The sequence below is a fragment of the Dipodomys merriami genome, unplaced genomic scaffold, assembly GCF_024711535.1.
Source record: "Dipodomys merriami isolate MVZ:Mamm:240054 unplaced genomic scaffold, mDipMer1.0.p SCAF_65, whole genome shotgun sequence".
NCBI classification, from domain to species: domain Eukaryota; kingdom Metazoa; phylum Chordata; class Mammalia; order Rodentia; family Heteromyidae; genus Dipodomys; species Dipodomys merriami.
In genome coordinates, this window is record NW_027206235.1 from 756766 (window position 1) to 776917 (window position 20152).

The following is a 20152-nucleotide window of genomic DNA, read 5'->3' on the forward strand; positions in this document are numbered from 1 at the left end:
ATGATTAGAAGACTCAATGTCCTGAAACAATTCTCCTTAACTGCTCAGTACATAGAGTATAATTCCAGACAAAATTCAGCCAGATATTTTTTACGAGAAACTTTTAAGAGGGCAAATAGTATTTCCTCACTTTCTAAGGAAATATTTTTGTAGAATCAAAATGATCTCTTCAAAGTTTTAGGAAAATCAATAATAAATTCATCAGTACCTAGAGTTTTATAGATTGCAATGCATTTAAATGTAAATTGAGAAAATTTGTGTAGATTCCATTTTTTTTCGTTCTTCCTTAAGTAGGTTTGATAGGTTTTATCTTTGAATAAATCATCTGAAGCTGTTTATTACTGTACTTTTAAATTTTATAACGGTAGGATTTCTGATAAAGTACTCATTTGTTTTGGTTATTGGCAACTGGTTTCTTCTCTGTTTTGTTATTTTGTATTTTGATCCGTCTTTTAAAATATATATCCATTTATTGATCTATTCAGACACAGCTTCTATTTTCATTGATTTTCTCTGCTGTGTTCAAAAGCAGGATTTTTTTGCCACTTAACGAAATGATTCTTAAATAGAAAAGCAAAAGAAGAATAGAATAGAAAAATAAGAGTATCAGTTCAAGCTTGTAATCCTATCTACTCAGTGGGCAAAGAGCTGAGGATTTTGTTTCAAAGCCAGCCAGGGGAGGAAAACCTGTGAGACTCCTATCTCCAACTAAACACCAAAAATGCTGAAAATGGAGTTTGTGGCTCAAGTAACAGAGTACTGAGCTAGAATTACATATGTGAATCCCCAGTGTCCTGGTAAGTTGTGTTTTTTTTTTTTTTTGAGGAGTGTAAATGTGTACAATTTTTAAGTCCTTAACGTAGCCCACTGCATGTAGTATGAAGTTACACATGGTCTGATCTACTGTCCATATGGTAATCACTGAGATTTAAAAGTCTGTCTTCCTGAACATTTTCCAATTTTCTTCTTTGACCATACATTTAGGTATCAGGGGTTTCCTATGGTCAATTTTCATTTAAGGAAAAAATCATTTCAGATTTCATTTAAAGTTTGAGACTGAGACTTGTACTTGGTGTTTGATGTTGTTGCTCTTTAGCTAGTACTTTACCAACTAAGCTATGACTTTAATCCATAATTTCAGGTTATTCAAAATGCTAGGAAAGGTAATAGTGATAATAATGCTATTAAGTCTTTCGCCCATCTAGATACCCACATTTGGTTTGTTTGGGTTCCTAGTTTATCAGTATATTTATATGTCATAATTTTGTTTTTGTTTTTGTGCTATTACTGGAGCTTGAAATCAGAAACTTGCCCTCTCCTTGAAACTGGACATTGTTAGCACACACTGGTAATTCTATCTACTCAGAGAACTGAGATCCAGGTTTAAATCCAGCCCAAGAAGGAAAGACCATGAGTTTCTTATCTCTAAATAATCCCCCAAATAAATTTGGAAGGGAATCTGTGGTTCAAGAGTAAAACACCGCCCTTGAGGGAAAATGCATAAGTGAGAAGGTAAGGTCTTGAGTTTAAACTCCAATATCAGCACTCAAAAACGTTGCTTTCCTTGAGCTTTATATTAAATTGCTCAGAAAATAATCAGCATTGTAGTAATGTTTAACATTACTATTACAATAATCAGTTATATTTATTGATGTTATTCCTTTATTTTCCTAAAGTTTACTGACACATTAATAGAAAGACAGTAATAGAAAGACAGGATTACTCTTTCACAAGTATTTATGGTAGTTGAATATATGGAACAGAGGTGCATACCAGGAGTTTGGACTGAAGAGAGATATTTGCAAGCTCTTCACATAAATAAATGATAGTTGAAGACCCTGTGGGCATGTATGAAATAAGCTAAAGAAACCAGTAAGGAAAGATAAGGCATGATTCTGGAAAGCAAACAATTTTGGAAGAATAGAAAACAAGAAAAGTATGTAGCTTTTGGTAAGAACTTTCTAACTCACCTACACAGTGAGCACATTTGATTCCTCATTTCTAGTAAAAGCCATTTTATTTTCATTAACAATGATCTATTTGTTCCATTATATAAATTTAACATATTATATATTTCCTAGTAGATTAATATTTATACTTTTTTTCCTTTATAGAAGAAGTCCTACATTGTAGACAAGGCTTACCTCAAATCCTTATTCTCTTGTGTCAGGTTCCTGAGTTTTGGCTGGAATTACCATGTGGTAGCATAGTACTATATCCACTTATATTATTTACATTTTGTACACTTGAAAATTAGTGTGAACAACTTTAAGCCATAGTATCTTCATGAATTTGAATAAATTTCTTTCAGAAAAATGTTATAAGTAGAGTTACTGAGTAAAGTCAAGTATGGTACACATACCTGTAATCCCAGTACGCAAGGGTATTGTAAGTTTAATAGCACCCTGAGCTTCACAGCAAGTCCTTGTCATCATCATCATCATCAACAACAACAACTGGTGGGCTTGGAAGAGAAAAAGTATTAAGTGACGTGATAGGAATATACAAAATTGTGTGTGTGTGTGTGTGTGTGTGTGTGTGTGTGTGTGTGTGTGTGTGTGTGTGTGTGTGTGTGTGTGTGTGTGTGTTGGCCCTAGGGCTTGAACTCAGGGCCTGGTCAATGTCCTGAGATTTATGCTCAAGTCTAGCACTCTACCATTTGAACCAAAGCTCCACCTCCAACCTTTTTAGAGGTCATTGGAGATGAGTCTCATCCAGTTTCCGGTCCAGGCTGACAAAGAACCTAGATCCTGAGGCCTCAACCTCTTTTATAAGTAGGATTATAGGTGTGAGCTTGTAGTAGGTGTTGTATTACTGTTAAGTAATATGGTAAACATCACGCCAGTTTTTACTCGCCCCAGCAGTGTTTGAGTGTTGCACACACACTTAAAACACAACCCACACCATGTTTGATGACATCCAGGTCTCATAATCCTGTGATATAACTATTGTTACCTATGAAGAATTTGAGGTCCAGAGACTTTAGTTAACTTTGAATCCACAGCTTGTATAGAGTGGAGCTTGTATGCAAGCTCAACTAGGTTTGTATATTTCAGAAAACATGGTATCAACATGTGTTCTAGGCAACATGTGTTCTAGCAAGTACTGCTCTTTACAGGTACTATTAAATTCCTTCACCCTTTAAATATTTGCACCCCATCTCATAAGCTAGGGAAAGTACAAGTGATGAGAAGAGCCATTTTTGAAAGAGAAATTGATAATGGGGTTTGAAATTGATATTGGATATTAATCTGATCTTCTTCCATTTCAGATTTGCCTCCAGCACTATATTTCTGTTTTTTTTTAAATTTTATATTATGATAAAGGTAATTTACACATAGATTATAGTCATATAAGTCAGGTATGAGTATATTTCTTTTTGGAAATGTCACCCCTTACCTTGCTCTCTTAGATTTTCTCTCATTGGTTTGGTTTTTATTAACATCTTCTTCTTCTTCTTCTTCTTCTTCTTCTTCTTCTTCTTCTTCTTCTTCTTCTTCTTCTTCTTCTTCTTCTTCTTCTTCTTCTTCTTCTTCTTCTTCTTCTTCTTCTTCTTCTTCTTCTTCTTCTTCTTCTTCTTCTTCTTCTTCTTCTTCTTCTTCTTCTTCTTCTTCTTCTTCTTCTTCTTCTTCTTCTTCTTCTTCTTCTTCTTCTTCTTCTTCTTCTTCTTCTTCTTCTCCTCCTCATCCTCCTCCTCCTCCTCCTCCTCCTCCTCCTCCTCCTCCTCCTCCTCCTCCTCTTCCTCCTCCTCCTCCTTCTTTCTTTCTTTCTTCTTCTTCTTCTTCTTCTTCTTCTTCTTCTTCTTCTTCTTCTTCTTCTTCTTCTTCTTCTTCTTCTTCTTCTTCTTCTTCTTCTTCTTCTTCTTCTTCTTCTTCTTCTTCTTCTTCTTCTTCTTCTTCTTCTTCTTCTTCTTCTTCTTCTTTTCCTTTCCTTTTCCTCCTCCTCTTCCTCCTCCTCCTCCTCCTCCTCCTCCTCCTCCTCCTCCTCCTCCTCCTCCTCCTCCTCCTCCTCCTCCTCCTCCTCCTTCTTCTTATTACTGTGATGTAGAAGATTTGTTACATATGTTTGGTAATGACTACCTATTTTTGTCTTTGTTTTTGTTATAGTCATGAGGCTTGAACCCATGGCCTGGGCAGTGTTCCTGAGCCCTTTTGCTGAAGAATGGCATTGATATTGAGCCAAAGCTCTACTTCAATGAGTATATTTCTATTTGGACAATGTCACCCTTTCCCTGCGTCTCCTCCAGTTTTCCCCTCCTTCCCCACCAACAAGTTTCATAGTGCACTTTCAACATAGTCTCAACTGAGTGCCACTGCTGCATTTGTTCATCCTTTGTCCCTCCATTGCTATGCCCCCTTTACATTCCCAAAGAGAGATAAATGAAAAAATGACAAAAATGAAAGAAAATAAAGAAAAAATATTATCTTTCTTCTGGTCCTTGGTCACTCGTTATTTTTGAGATAGGTTGTGTGTGTGTGTGTGTGTGTGTGTGTGTGTGTGTGTGTGTGTGTGTGTGTGTGTATAGTGGGGCTTGAACTCAGGGAGCTGACCTTTAGCTATTTTACTTATAGCTAACTCTCTACAACTTGAACCAAACATCCATTTCTGGATTTGAACAGTTAATTGGAGATAAAAGTTTCACAGATTTTCCTGCCTGCGGTAGCTTCAATCCACTTTCCACAGTTCTCATCCTTCTTTTTTTTTTTTTTAATTGTATTTTATTTTATTTGAGAACATACTGTACAGGGGGGCTACAATTACATGGGCAGGATAATGCATACATTTCTTACCAAGCATTGCAGCCTCCTCCTTTGTTTACCCTTCACTTCCCTTCCCCGCCTCCCCCCTCCCCCCACCCAATTATACCCCCCTCCACCCCCCACACCGACATTGTAAAGCTGGTTTTGACATGACATTTTGTACTTCTCATTGTTGCAACAGGTCCACCTGAGTCCTTAAATGACTTGTTTGTCCCCATCTCCTCCACATGTTATACTGACATCAAATATAGTGAAAGCGGGGGTTACACTGTGGGGGAGGGACATACAAAGCAACAAAGAAATAATCTTATAAATGCGTTAGAAACACATGCATGAAAGAAACGAAAACATTAAAATACATATTTAAGGGTTCATTTTCCTAACATCACATTATCTGACCTTTTCCGCTTGACTCATACCTATACTAGATATTGCAAATAAGGGAAACCATGGGACCTATGCTTCTTTGGGCCTGGCTTACTTCACTTAATATAATTTTTTCCAAACCTTTCCATTTCCTAACAAATGGGGAAATGTCATTCTTTCTGATGGAGGCATAGAATTCCATTGTGTATATATACCACATTTTCTTGATCCATTCATCTACTGAGGGGCATCTGGGTTGGTTCCATATCTTAGCTATGGTAAATAATGCTGCAATAAACATAGTTGTGCTGGTAGCTTTAGTGTGGTCTTGTTTGTAAACATTTGGGTAAATGCCCAAAAGTGGGATTGCTGGATCATAGGGGAGATCTATGTGAAGTCTTCTGAGGAACCTCCATACTGCTTTCCAAAGTGGTTGAACAAGTTTACATTCCCACCAACAATGAAGTAAGGTTCCTTTCTGTCCACATCCCCTCCAGCATCTGTTGTTGTTAGAGTTCTTGATTTTTGCTGTTCTAACTGGAGTGAGGTGATATCTCAATGTTGTTTTGATTTGCATTTCTTTTATGGCTAGGGATGTTGAACATTTCTTCATGTGTCTATTGGCCATCCTTGTTTCTTCTTCAGAGAAGCTTCTCTTTAAGTCTTTCGCCCACTTATTTATTGGGCAGTTGATTCTTTGAGGATTTGTTGTTGGGTGGTTTAATTTTTTGAGTTCCAAGTATATTTTAGATATGAGACCCTTGTCCGTTGTATGGCTAGTAAAGATCTTCTCCCAATCGGTGGGCTTTCTATTGATCTTGCCAGCTATGTCATTTGCCCTGCAGAAGCTCTGCAATCTTATGCAATCCCATTTGTCCAACCTTTCTTTGATTTGTTGTGTTTCCGGGTCTCTATTCAGAAAATTTCGGCCTGAGCCAAGGAGACCTAGGGTTTCTCCAATTCCATCCTGTAATGTTTTCAGAGTGTCTGCTTTGAGTTCAAGGTCTTTGATCCATTTGGAGTTGATTCTGGTGCAGGGTGATATATAAGGATCTAGCTTTAGTTTTCTACATGTAGTTAACCAATTTTGCCAGCACCATTTACTGAAGAGGCTGTCTTTCTTCCATTCTATTGTTTTAGCTCCCTTATCGAAGATTAGATGGCTATAGGTCTGTAGGTTCATTTCTGGGTTTTCAATTCTATTCCATTGGTCCTGAGGTCTGTTCTTATGCAAATACCAAGCTGTTTTGATTACTATGGCTTTATAGTAGAGTTTGAAATTTGGTATTGATATTCCTCCAGCAGTGTTCTTTCCGTTGAGGAGCGTTTTTGCTATTCGGTGTCTTTTATTGTTCCATATGAATTTTTGGATTGCCTCCTCTATTTCCTTGAAGAATGAGGGTGGAATTTTGATAGGTATCGCGTTGAATTTGTAGATAGCCTTGGGAAGTATTGCCATTTTCACGATGTTAATCTTGCCAATCCAGGAGCATGGGAGGTTTTGCCATTTTTTAAGTTCTGTGTTGATTTCCTTTTTCAAGATTTTAAAGTTTTCATCATAGAGGTCCTTCACTTCTTTGGTTAAGTTAATTCCTAGGTATTTTATTTTTTGTGGGGCTATTACAAATGGAGTTGCTTTCCTAATTTCAGCCACACTTTTCTCATTGTTGGCATATAGAAAAGCCATTGATTTTTGGGGGTTAATTTTATAACCTGCTACTTTGCCAAAGTTTTGAATCAGCTTGAGTAGTTTGGGAGTGGAGTCTATGGGATTCTTTAAATACAAGATCATGTCATCTGCAAAGAGGGAGAGTTTTATTTCTTCTTTCCCTATTTGGATCCCCTTTATGTCTGCATCTTGTCTTATTGCTGTAGCTAGGCATTCTAATACTAGATTGAAGAGAAGTGGAGAGAGTGGGCATCCTTGTCTTGTTCCTGAGTTAAGAGGAAATGGCTTTAGTTTTTCACCATTGAGTATAATGCTGGCTGTAGGTTTGTCATATATAGCCTTTATTGTATTGAGGAATGTTCCATGGATTCCTAATTTTTCCAGAACCTTCATCATAAAGGGGTGTTGGATCTTGTCAAATGCTTTTTCTGCATCTATTGAGATAACCATGTGGTTCTTATTCTTGCTCCTGTTGATGTGATGAATAATATTAATTGATTTGCGTATATTGAACCAGCTTTGCATCCCTGAAATGAATCCTGTTTGATCATGGTGTATGATTTTTTGGATGAATTGTTGAAGTCGATTGGCCAAAATTTTGTTGAGAAGTTTTGAATCAATGTTCATCAAAGAAATGGGTCTATAGTTGTCTTTCTTTGATGAGTCCCTGCCTGGTTTTGGGATGAGGGTTATGATGGCTTCATAGAATGTATTCGGTAGTGAGCTTTCTCTTTCAATTTCATTGAAGAGTTGGAGGAGTATTGGTGTGAGCTCTGCTTTGAAGGCCTTGTAAAATTCCGCTGTAAAACCATCTGGTCCTGGACTTTTCTTAGCTGGGAGGTCTCTTATTGCTGTTTCTATTTCGATGCTTGATATGGGCCTGTTAAGCTGGTTTAACTCATCTTGGTTTAGTTTTGGCATGTCAATATTTACTAGGAAAAGGTCCATTTCTGTCAAGTTCTCAAACTTATTAGCATAAAGTTTTGAGAAGTATCCCCTAATAATGTTCTGAATCTTGGTTGTTTCCGTGGTGATGTTTCCATTCCCATCTCTGAGTTTATTAATTTGGGTGTGTTCTCTCCTTTTTCTGATAAGGTTTGCTAAGGGTCTGTCAATTTTGTTAAGTTTTTCAAAGAACCAACTCTTTGTTTTGTTGATTCTTTCTATAGTTTTTTTGGATTCTAATTCATTTAATTCTGATTTAATTTTGATTATTTCTTTCCGTCTACTGGATTGGGGTTTATCTTGCTGCTCTTTTTCAAGGAGGTTTAGATGTGTCATTAAATTGTTAGTTTCCGATCTCTCCAATTTGTTGATGTAGGAGCTCAGAGCTATAAACTTGCCTCTGAGTACTGCCTTTGCTGTGTCCCAGAGGAGCTGGTAATTTGTGTGTTCATTTTTGTTGAATAGCATGAACATTTGAATTTCCTTTCTAATCTCTTCCATGACCCACTCATGATTCAGCAGTGTGTTGTTCAGCCTCCATGTGATACCGGACTTTCTTTGGTGGCTTTTGGTGTTGAGATCTAATTTTATTCCCTTGTGGTCAGAGAGAATGCAAGGTATAACTTCAATGTTTCTGAATTTAGACAAGTTTGCTTTGTGGCCTAAAATGTGGTCTATTTTAGAAAACGTTCCATGTGCTGCTGAGAAGAACGTGTATTCTGTTGCTGCTGGGTGAAATGTTCGGTAAATGTCTGTTAAGTCTAGTTGATCTATGCAGCTGTTTAGATCTGGGGATTCTCTGTTGAGTTTTTGCCGAGTTGATCTATCTAGTGGGGAGAGTGGTGTGTTAAAATCCCCAACAATTAATGTCTTTGGATCTATATGGGATTTGAGGGAAAGTAGTGTTTCTTTGATAAATTTGGGTGCTCCATTGTTTGGCGAATAGATATTTAGAATTGTAATATCCTCCTGAAGGAGAGATCCTTTAATTAGTATGTAGCGACCTTCTTTATCTCTTCTCACGAATTTTAGTTTGAAGTCTATTTTATCTGATATTAGGATTGCAACTCCCGCCTGTTTATGAGGGCCGTTTGCTTGGTAGATTTTGTTCCAGCCTTTAACTTTGAAAATATGTTTGTTTTTACGGGCAAGATGTGACTCCTGCAGGCAGCAGATAGAGGGGTCTTGTTTTTTAATCCAACTAGACAGTCTATGTCGCTTAATTGGAGAGTTCAGTCCGTTAACGTTAAGAGATAGGACTGAGAGGTATTTGAGGGTTCCTGCCATGTTATCCACCTTCTTGGGGGCTGTGAAAACTGGGTTCTTCCTAAGGTTCTTGGATTCTCAGTTTGGGTGCAGTTTCTTGGCCTTTGTTGCGTTCTTGTTGATTTTCTATGTGTAGGACATCTTTAAGAATCTTTTGCAAGGCTGGTTTGGTGGAGATGTATTGTTTCAATTTTTCTTTGCTATGGAAGGTTTTTATTTGGCCTTCAGTGAGGAAGGAGAGTTTAGCTGGGTACAGTATTCTTGGTTGATAGTTGTTTGTTTTTAGGGCATGGCATACGTCATTCCAGGCTCTTCTTGCTTTGATTGTCTCTGCTGAGAAATCTGAGGTAATTCTAATTGGTTTCCCTTTATAGGTGATTAACCTTTTCTCCTTGACAGCTTTAAGGATCTTTTCCTTGGTCTGGGTTGATCCTGTGTGGATTATAATGTGACGGTGGGATGTCCTATTCTGGTCTGGTCTATTTGGGGTTCTAAAAGCTTCTTGTAGCTGAATAGGCCTATCTTTTTGTATGTTTGGGAAGTTCTCTGCTAGGATCCTGTTAAACAAATTTCCTAGACCATTAACTTCTGTTTCTAGGTGCTCCTCTACACCCATTATCCTTAGATTGGGCCTTCTGATGGTGTCTTCCAGGTGTTGGATACACCTATCATATTTCTTGGACTTGTCTTGGATGGTTGTATGTTCTTTCTCTATAATATCACGGCTGTCTTCAATCCCTGAGATTCGATCTTCTGCATGGTCTAACCTGCTGTCGAGACTCTCTACTTTGTTTTTTTATCTCTTTTCCTTCTAATTGGTCAGCTTTGATGGTTTCAAGTTCTTTGTTGAAGCTCTGTTTTAGGTCTTGTATGATTTTCTTTACTTCCTTAATTTGGTGTTCAGTGTTTGTTCTCAAATCACTTAGTTGATTGGTTATGGTTTCTTTGGACTCCCATTCCTTCTGTTGGGTTCCATTCAGCATTCCCTTTGTGGTCTCCCTGACTTCCTTCAGCTCTTTGTTAATGGATTCCATGAATGTCTTTAGTGATCTTTGTGTATTCTCTACCTGGTCTCTTAATTCGTGAATTACTCTTTGATTAGTTTCCTCCCTTCTGTGGGATTCCTGCAGTTCTCTTTGAGTGATCTCTGCCTGCTCACGCCATTCCTCCCTTTCTCTTTGAGTATTCTCAAGTTGTTCACGCAAATCCTGTATCAGTTTTTGAGAAGCTTCCTCACGCTTATGATATTCCTGTATAAACTTCTGGGATGCCTCCTCTCTCTCCCTATCACGCTCATACAGAGTCCTTTGTACATTGTCAAACTTCTCATTTATCATGTTTGCTATTAGTGTTTGTAGAGCTATTTGGGAACTCTCCTCTGGATTATTCTTTATCTGTTCTAATCCCTGATTATCAAGGTTGGGAATTGAGATACCCGAATTTGCCATTTTTCTTGTGTTTTTTCGGCTTACTCGGCCCATTTGAGATAAAGATTGCACCAGTTTTGTGCTAGAACACTATCTTAAGGCAACCATCAACCAAAGTTTGCATTTGTACAGTCAATAGTTTACAGATACAATCTAGTTCAACAGATACATCTATTCAACATCAAACAACTATATGTTAAAGGACTTCGAACCGCAGAAAAGAATTTGGAAAACCAGAAATTATTAGGATTAGGGAGAGATGTGGGTAAAAAATAGGAGTAGATTGGTGTGGGGAGGCACAGGGAGAGTTAACTATGTCCTAATCACAGTGCAGGAAATGAGTTGGGTAGGATGCAAGTAGAGAGAGAGAGAGAAAGAAGAGACGGAAAGGGGAATAAAGAGAGACCAGAAAAATAATAGAAACGTAAAAATTAATGTTATTATAGAGGTTAAAAGACCGTCTATTTAGAATGGAATGTGAATATGTTCAGAGAAGGGGAGGGACATAGCGGAGATGTGAAAAGCTTTGAGGATGGGAACGGGAGAAGAAAAGATCAGAAGTTCAGTAGAGCTAGATAAAAAACAAAAAGATAATTAAGAAAGAAAGAAAAAGAGAAAGAAGACAAGAAAAGAAAGGAAAACTCTTATTCACGTATTCCTAAAATAAAAATTATAAGATGAGAAAAAAAAAGGCTACTGGAAAACAATTATTTTTTCAGAAGAGGCAAAAATTAAAGATTAATAAAAGTTTTAGAAGGGAAAAAAATTTATATATATATATATATATATATATATATATATATATATATATATAAGGTCACAAAAAACAAAAAACAAGCAAAAAAAAGAAAAGAAGAAGAAGAAAAAAAAAAAAGAAAAAAAAAAGTCTTTTGATTTTTTTTTTTTGGGGGGGGAGGAATGGGAAGAATCCTGTATCTCCCTTTTGTCTGCAACCAGTCTCTTGTTGGAGTCTCTGGTCAGGTTGAGGTCCTGTGGCTTGATTGGTTTCTTAAGTCGGTTGGTTGGAAGAGGCAGAAAAATGCTCTACTTTACCCAAGATTTTGAGATCCCCCTCCCAGGTTAGTTTTCTGGGAGGGTGGTCTGCTTTGAGAGTCACAAAAGAGGGGGATGTGGTGATGAGGCTAGGTTCTGGGTAGAGTTGAGGCCTTTCAATAAACAGTAGCTTTTCCCTGGGGCTATTTTGTGATAAAGCTCACAGCGCCCAGCCTGGAGCCATTCTCAGGGTTTCTGTTTTTCAATTGATTGTCGAGGCTGCTAGAGGGAGGGGCAGCCTCTGGCTCTGGTTACCCAGTGAAGTAAGGCACTCCGATGGCTGGCGCCTGAGCTGGGTGGCTTTTCCCTGGATGGAGCTGAGTCTGGCAGGTCACTTCGCCGTTAAGTTCTTGTGACCTGCTAAATGACTCATTTTATTCCAAGGCCTGAGCTGGAGCTAGCAGCTCCTCTGAGCTTTGTCGGTATCCAAGATGGAGATCACCGGTGCTGGGGGGGGAGGGGTGGCCTTCCCTCCTCTGCTCCCTGAGGAGTGAGGATGTCAGGCTTGTACTCACGCCGAGTCTTGGATCCTGGGTCGTCTCTGGTCTGCAAACAGCAGGATGAAGATGTTCGCTCCTTGTCGGTTCTTGTTGGTGTTGGGTAGAATCCGCTCGTCCGCTGCGTCTGGCTCCTTCGTTCCCGACTCTCTGTGTCTCAGGTATGTCTCCGGGGCGGTGGTCGCCGCTGCCGCGGCCCCGCCGCCGGAGCGGCAGCTGCTGCGTTTCCTTGGCTTCCCCTCTCTTGTCTAACTCTCTGTCCTGTGATGACACACTTGGTGTGATTCTCTGGCTTAGGACTGTTCACTGGAACTCTAAAACTCCTTTCTATGCGAGAGCTTGTTCAGATTCCAGCTTCTCCTCCGCCATCTTCCCGGAACTCCTCTCATCCTTCTTAATAGCCACAGTTGAAGCTAGATGTGAGCCACTGGTGATGCTTGGCCTACCTTATTTTTATTAAGTAGTTGAAATGTAAAATAAAGTTGCAGCAGTATTACAAAAGAATCAATTTAACTTACACAGCTTCTTTAAGTTTTAATAATTTGTCACATATGATATATACGGAACAACAGTTTTTGTAAATGCCCCTGAAATTTGGTTTTCATCTGGGATTTTTCCTCAACATGAACTTGATTTTATAACTTTTTATCTAATAAATATTGATGAAAACATGTCCAGAGGGCATTAATTATCTTTTCTTGGCTTTCATTATGAAATGGTGCAAGGTAACGCGTCATGATAAATTTGTGTGCCGGACCCTGATGATATATTCACATTCTTAGTCAGAAGGCATTAGTGCCTGTTACAAATCACCTAGATCTGACAAAACCCTATCTCAGGTCTTGTTACCACATTCCTCTATGTCGTTCTCTTAGAGAGCAATTCCGAGTTTCCAGTGATCATGACAGAGCCGTCCTGGACCCTCTCAGGACCCACCAAGAACACCACTCATGTGTGTCACCTAAAGAGTGATGGGAGACTGGTGTCTGCTTCCTATGATAGAAAACAACACAGGATCTGTTACGTCCTTAAACTGTCCTCAGTCCTGAGGATTCCTCAATGAGCATTGAAACTTAAGAATTAAGGAGACATTAAACTTTCTCTTCCTTCTGCCAGTTTCTGCTGCTGTCATCTTCTGTGGAAAGAAATAATCTGAGCTCTAGAAGCCATTTTGCTTATTCTAGGCCCTTAGAGTAAGTCTGGCTTTTATACTTAGACATTAAGATATGTAGTGATAAAAAATAGCAAACAACATTTTTCCTATTCTATTTATTACTCAAATAGGAGTTTGAGAAAGTGACTTCTAATTAAGTGCTTCATACTAATAAGAGTTATTGGTAGAATTTGAAAACATATTTGAGTAAGTTCCTCAGTGAGCTGTGCAGAAGAAACCACAGCAAGTGTGCTGGGTCCTCCAGTCTAACCTCTTGACCAGGAAGGAGCACCTCCCTGCTAGGCCTCCAAATTGAAAAAAGAATACTGCTTATATCTCAGATTACATGCCAAAGCTAGATACCAAAGAAAGATAAGGATAAGTGGTTAGTTTGACTTTGGAACAATGCAGATGGCAAAGAGAGTTCTAAGTGAACAGAAACAAAAAGAAATTTTCTTTTGTTCATATAGTACAATAAAAAGAGCTTTTCTTATTATCACTAAATTGTGGTTATTTGTACTTAGTACTAGCTTCTTGAAACTCCTAAAACACTCTTTCACATGAACTCAGAAGTTCCAATGGTATCAGCTTGACATTTGATGGGAAAAATTCATTTTTACACTAAAAATATTTTATTGTAAAGATGCTGTACAGAGGGGTTATATTTACACGAATAAGTTACATTTCTCATTGAAAATTGTTTCCCACTCTATTGTTTTTCTCTGTCTATCCCTTCCCTCCACTCCTTCCTCCCCCCATGTCCCCCAGGTTGTTGTAAAGATCATTCCCGCTTTAATGTAACCTATTATTGTTGCACTGGGTCATCTTTCAGCATTTTGTTATTTCCCTTCCCTTTCCTCAAATACAGGCATATATAGGATGGAGGGTACCAGAATCAAAGACAAGAATTGCCAGGGATAAAACTAATTTGAAAAGAAAAATGAAATAAAGTAAAAAGAAAGAACTAGTTACTGTACATTGGCTATATCAAGGTTGACAACTAAACAAAATAAGACCTGCTGTTTCAATATCTTCGTGTTCATTTCAATTAGCATCATTTTGTATGATCACACATATGTTTATAGTACTTCAGCTATTATAATCCTCTGTCAGGACTAACAGGATAATACTAATTGCAAATAAGGGAAATCATAGAGCCTATGTTTCTTTGGGCCTGGCTTACTTCACTTAATATGATTTTTTCCAAGTCTATCAATTTTCTTATGAAAGGGACAATATCATTCTTTCTTACAGAAGCATAAAATTGTGTAAATATACCACATTTTCTTGATCCATTCATCTATTGTGAGGCAACTGGGTTGGTTCCATATCTTATTTATGGTAAACAATGCTGCAATGAACATAGTTGTGCTGGTAGCTTATTGTGCTCTATTTTGAAATCATTTGGGTGATGGCCAAGAAGTGGGATAGTTGGATCTTACGGGAGTTCTATGTTTAGTCTTTTTAGGAACCTCCATACTGCCTTCCATTCCCACCAACAGTGTAGTAGTGTTCATATTTAGCCACATCCTGGTCAACATCTGCTATTATTTGTTCTCTTGAAAATGGCTATTCTAACTGGGGTGAGGTGGAATCAATGTGGTTTTGATTTGCATTTCTTTTATGACCAATGATGCTGAGCATCTCCCTTCTCCTTTCTAGAGGCTACACAATTACAGATTTCTAGTGTCTCACCAGAGGCATAGAAACTTGTAATGCTGTGTGTGATTTTAGTTTTACATTCACTTCCTTGGAGCTTACACTGACTCCTATAACTTATAATAAAGGTTTATACTATTTCACTTACTGAAAAATAAGTAATTTTCAAAAACGTAGAAAAAAATCTCTTGGTCAGGGGTTCCAGATTTTTATTGGGAAATTTTTATTTCGTTGCTTGTTTGTTATATCACTTAAGCACACGTTGAATTTTTGGTTTTCCAACCAAATCTTCAACAACCAAAAGCTATGTTGCCTTATTGGATTTCACTTCATAAGTTAGCATAAAATTGACATATTTTTGGTTTGGTCTTTCAGGGATTTTTGGCTTATGGAGTGTTAGTGGGCCAGTACACAGGCTTGGACTGAGGGTCTGGAAATCTTGCTTAGATTATTTTACTCAATGCTATCACTGTGCCACTTGAACCACATCTCCACTTCTTGCTTCTTAATTGAAGATAAGAATCTTGAGGAGTTATTTGCTTAGGTTGGCATCAAACTGTGATCCTCAGATCCCACCCTCCTGAGCAGCGGATTAGAAGAATGAGCCAGACCCTGGATATATTGTGCTCCCTATGTAACCTAATCAAGGGCACAGAATTCTGAAGCATATGTGTATGGTTATATATTTCAAAATTAGATGGCAAAATATAGACCTTTGTGTGTGTGTGTGTGTGTGTGTGTGTGTGTGTGTGTGATAAATGTGCAGAGGGATATGAGGATGAATCTGATTTTGAGGAAGATTTCACCTAGAGCTTTTCACAGATTGGGCTACGCTGTACAGAATGCTTGAGACTAAAAGTGAGGTAAATTCTGTCATCATCCCATTCTCCTACATCCCTTGCTAATATATTTATAACCTGTGATGTTGTCATGGTTACTTTTTGTGTATGAGAGCCAGTACTGGGCTTGAATTCAGGGCCTGGATGTCCCTTAGCTTTGTATGCAATGCTAGCACTCTGGCATTTGAAGCACAGCTCATCTTTTTGCCTTTACTGGTAAATTGAAGGTAAGAGTCTTTTATTCTCATGTTGGCTTTGAACTCAGTTCCTCATATCTCAGGGTTCTGAGCAGCTAGTTTTACAGGCCTGAGTTCCAGTGCCTAGCATTTCATTACTACTTTTACAAGCTGCATGCTCACACACATACTTTGCATTACAAAATCTCACTGCTCAGGATATGTGACAAGAAGTGAGGAAAGATGGTTGAGTGGATAAGTTACCAAATGGGCTTCTACCCCCATTAACATCATTCTGGTCGTTAACTTACCCTTCAGTCAGTGAGAACATATTTCCCCTTTCATTCTGAATTTTTCAAAAGGAAATCAGTGAAATGTTTTAGTTATATCTTTCAAAGATTATCTCCCAATCAGGAGATATTATTTGAATGTATTTGATAATATTTCAGATTGGGTTGGTCTTGTGTGTCGGAATGTGGGCAGAGACCGTCCAGCCAGCTGGGCATCAGGCACAGAGCTGATGCTTCCTGTCTGCTGGTTGCAGAGAGGAAGGTTTTCTTCCTGGCCAAGCTTTCAATTGATATCCTTTCATCTTTGACTTCTAATTACCTAGCATAACAAGCATGAACCATCACCAATAGGCTCATTTTAGAAGTATTAGTAGCTTTTCATTCATTGCTTTTTTCCAGGAAGTTTGATCTGGGCATCCTGGTTGTACCTCATAAGGTTATTTTTATGATACACGTTGCCTCTGCCATTTCTGAAATTCATTTCCTCAGTATTAGATAAATGAATTTGATCTAAAGCCAATAGTATTTTCCTTCCAAGATGCTAGGTACCTTATTTCAATCTCTTATCCTTTGGCAAAGCAATCAGGATGTTTGTGTAAAACCCTAATTCTTGAAAGAATTATAGTTATAAGGTATCATGTGCAAACTTTCATATAGTATCTTTTTTAATGTTTTTATTGTAAAAATACTGTACAGAGGGGTTACATTTACATGAGCAAAATAATGAGTATATTTCCTATCAAGCATTGTTACCTCCTCCTTTGTTTTTCCCCTACCATCCCTTCCCTCCCACCTCCAGAAGTACACTCCCTCCTCTCGCCTTCCTTCCTGCCTAAATTGTAAAGTAAGTTTTTCAACATAGTGTCTTTTACACCTCATTGTTACAGGGGGTCAAGCTGTATCCATTGTTAAGCATTTGGATTTTTCCCCTCTCCTCCCAAAGCTAGAGAAATATATATAGAAGATGCATGGCACCGACATCAAATGCAGTGAAAACAGGGATTATATTGTGGCGGAGCAACATATAAAGAAACAAAAATTCACATAACTAATGTAACAAGATTGGGTGGAAAAATGATGATGGTAGAATTAATTTGATAACTCTTCTATAGTTTTTAATAGTTAAGGCTTTTTAACTCAAAGGAGGATTAAAACACACAAAATAGAGGAATATAGTTACTACTCATTTGATGTGTGTGGAAAGATAATCAGAATTGTGATGATTAATAAAAATATATGTTCAAATTTCCAGTGGCAGTAAATGGTGCTGGCAAAATTGGTTAACTACATGTAGAAAACTTAAGCTAGATCCTTATATATCACCCTGCACCAGAATCAACTCCAAATGGATCAAAGACCTTGAACTCAAAGCAAACACTCTGAAAACATTACAGGATGGAATAGGAGAAACCCTAGGTCTCCTTGGCTCAGGCCGAAATTTTCTGAATAGAGACCCAGAAACACAACAAATGAAAGAAAGGTTGGACAAATGGGATTGCATAAAGTTGCAGAGCTTCTGCAGGGCAAATGACATAGCTAGCAAGATCAATAGAAAGCCCACCGATTGGGAGAAGATCTTTACTAGCCATAAAACGGACAAGGGTCTCATATCTAAAATATACTTGGAACTCAAAAAATTAAACGCCCCAACAACAAATCCTCAAAGAAACAACTGCCCAATAAAAAAGTGGGCGAAAGACTTAAAGAGAAGCTTCTCTGAAGAAGAAAGAAGGATGGCCAATAGACACATGAAGAAATGTTCAACATCCCTAGCCATAAAAGAAATGCAAATCAAAACAACATTGAGATATCACCTCACTCCAGTTAGAACGGCAAAAACCAAGAACTCTAACAACAACAGATGCTGGAGGGGATGTGGACAGAAAGGAACTTTACTTCATTGTTGGTGGGAATGTAAACTTGTTCAACTACTTTGGAAAACAGTATGGAGGTTCCTCAAAAGACTTCACATAGAACTCCCTATGACCCAGCAATCCCACTTTTGGGCATTTACCCAAATGTTTACAAACAAGACCACACTAAAGCTACCAGCACAACTATGTTTATTGCAGCATTATTTACCATAGCTAAGATATGGAACCAACCCAGATGCCCCTCAGTAGATGAATGGATCAAGAAAATATGGTATATATACACAATGGAATTCTATGCCTCCATCAGAAAGAATGACATTTCCCCATTTGTTAGGAAATGGAAAGGCTTGGAAAAAATTATATTAAGTGAAGTAAGCCAGGCCCAAAGAAGCATAGGTCCCATGGTTTCCCTTATTTGCAATATCTAGTATAGGTATGAGTCAAGCAGAAAAGGTCAGATAATGTGATGTTAGGAAAATGAACCCTTAAATATGTATTTTAATGTTTTCATTTCTTTCATACATATGTTTCTAACGCATTTATAAGATTATTTCTTTGTTGCTTTGTATGTCCCTCCCCCACAGTGTAACCCCCGCTTTCACTATATTTGATGTCAGTATAACATGTGGAGGAGATGGGGGCAAACAAGTCGTTTAAGGATTCAGGTGGACCTGTTGCAACAATGAGAAATACAAAATGTCATGTCAAAACCAGCTTTACAATGTCGGTGTGGGGGGGAGGGGGGTATAATTGGGTGGGGGGAGGGGGGAGGCTGGGAAGGGAGGTGAAGGGTAAACAAAGGAGGAGGCTGCAATGCTTGGTAAGAAATGTATGCATTATCCTGCCCATGTAATTGTAGCCCCTCTGTACAGTATGTTCTCAAATAAAATAAAATAATATTAAAAAAAATAAGAGACCTCATAAAAAAAAAAAGAAAATGTGGTATATATACACAATGGAATTCTATGCCTCCATCAGAAAGAATGACATTGCACCATTTGTTAGGAAATGGAAAAACTTGGAAAAAATTATATTAAGTGAAGTAAGCCAGGCCCAAAGAAACATAGGTCCCATGGTTTCTCTTATTTGTAATATCTAGTATATGTATGAGTCAAGCGGAAAAGGTCAGATAATGTGATGTCAGGAAAATGAACCCTTAGATGTGTATTTTAATGTTTTTTTCTTCCATGCATGTGTTTCTAACGCATTTATAAGATTATCTCTTTGTTACTTTGTATGTCCCTCCCCCACAGTATAACCCCTGCTTTCACTATATTTGATGTCAGTATAACTTGTGGAGGAGATGGGGAAAAACCAGTTGTTTAAGGATACAGGTGGACCTGTTGCAACAATGAGAAGTACAAGTTTCATTTCCAAAACGAGCTTTACAACGTCGGTGCGGGGGGGGGGGGGAAGGGGAGGGAAGGAGAAGGATTGGGATGGGGGGAGGGGGGAGGCTGGGAAAGGATGTGAAGGGTAAACAAAGGAGGAGGCTGCAATGCTTGGTAAGAAATGTACGCATTATCCTGCCCATGTAATTGTAACTCCTCTGTACACTATGTTCACAAATAAAATTAAATTAAATTAAAAAAAAATTTCCAGTGGCAGACTGGTATGCTAAATGGGAGCAGACATTGGTGATGCCAGGGGTTTGAAAGCGGATAATGAAGCAGAATATCAGAGGAGAGCATTTGCTAAGGATATAATTTCCAAAGGTCATACCAAATATATGGAACTAGAATGCTAAGTGATGATCTACTGAGCACTAAATTTTATTTGTTGGATTCTTTGTTTTATGTATTCCAGGGATTAGAACCTTGGGCTTGGGTACTGTTCCTTAGTTTTTGTTTCTCAAGGCTAGTGCTCTACCAGTTGTTTCACATGATATTTTGGGTGGTTAATTGGAGAACAGTCTTTCCAAATTAACTCTTTGGGCTTGCTTCAAACATGATCTTCAGGTATCAGCCTCCTGAGTAGCAAGCATTCCAGTTGTGAGTCACCAGAGCCCGGCTAGAGTCACATTTTAAAAGTATTCTCTCGGTGAATCATATGTGTCTAGCTCCTATTTGAGCACTTTGGTTCCAGGGGTCATGTCAGATTTAGAATAACATGAGAATTTTTCATTTTGTAACCCGCAGCATCCAATATCTATCTAATTTATTCTTATCTTCATTTCTG

At 38.2% G+C, this 20152-nt stretch overlaps 1 pseudogene; it reads left to right on the forward strand.

The window, feature by feature from the left end:
* The window catches only part of LOC138815557 (Golgi to ER traffic protein 4 homolog pseudogene), a 37848-nt pseudogene that overhangs the window by 1076 nt on the left and 16620 nt on the right, over positions 1–20152 (forward strand).